This window comes from Mytilus californianus, unplaced genomic scaffold (assembly GCF_021869535.1).
Source record: "Mytilus californianus isolate M0D057914Y unplaced genomic scaffold, xbMytCali1.0.p SCAF_19, whole genome shotgun sequence".
Taxonomy (NCBI): Eukaryota; Metazoa; Mollusca; class Bivalvia; order Mytilida; family Mytilidae; genus Mytilus; species Mytilus californianus.
In genome coordinates, this window is record NW_026262667.1 from 6,334,725 (window position 1) to 6,335,805 (window position 1,081).

Sequence of the window (1,081 nt, forward strand, 5' to 3'; positions counted from 1 at the left end):
ACACATAAAAGGTTTCTGACACAGAATAACTGTAGTCAAAGAACTTAGAATTGGTTATATGATTTGAATTTATATTCATTTTTTGCTTTTGTGCAATACACTTTGCTGTTGCGAATTGACCCCCCTCCCCCCACAAAAAAAAAAAATAAATTTACCCCCCTTTTTTTTGTGGTATTGAAACTTATGATAAAATTTCATAGAGATCCATTCACTTAAACTAAAGTTATTGTGCGAAAACCAATGTGTCTTCGGACGACGACAATGACGACGATGCCAACGTCATACCAATATACGACTGCAAAATTTTTTGCGGTCGTATAAAAAATATACATTAATGACTTACATTCAGTTTGAAATTTGCATGATACATGCATAAAAATAAAATTTGATTTTTTCCCGGAAAAAATAACACAACTTAGAAACAGAAAGTGATATTTTCACAAGGTTTTTTGCTAAGTGTTCATTCTATAGGCCTTTAAGAAAGTCCCTTATATGATGACTCAATGCAATAAAACATTTGTGAAATACAATTACTGGATATGAAAAGCTGTAGACATTTTTCTGGCCAATAGAAATGTATATAAAAAAAATTCAATATTTGATTTTTCTTACAATTTCAATATTACATTCCTAAAGTAGAATTTAGTCGATTGCAATAGAAATAGAAATGGGGGCTTATATACTCATTTTTGAGCTAGAAATAGAAAAACCTTATTTTTCAATGCTGGAGATCTCATTTCCCTTTTCTGGCACTATATCACATTGCATTGTATTCTTTATGTAACTTCATCGTGCAGCTTTCCCCTCCGTACATTAAATCGTTAAACCAATAGCTGTCATATACAAACTTATTGATGATAGAAACATATGCAGTCTTCATGTGACTCAAATTTTATTACCTGCCCTTGCTACTGTATCATATGCCCTTGAGGTAAAATACTTTATGGCCACATGTTTGAATGAAGACAGGGATAGACAGAAACCACTATACCTGATTTTTAAATCTCTGTGCCATTACCTTAATATGTCTATCATTGACAGGCTTATAAAATGCAGTCTCAAGTAACAAGAAACATAGCAA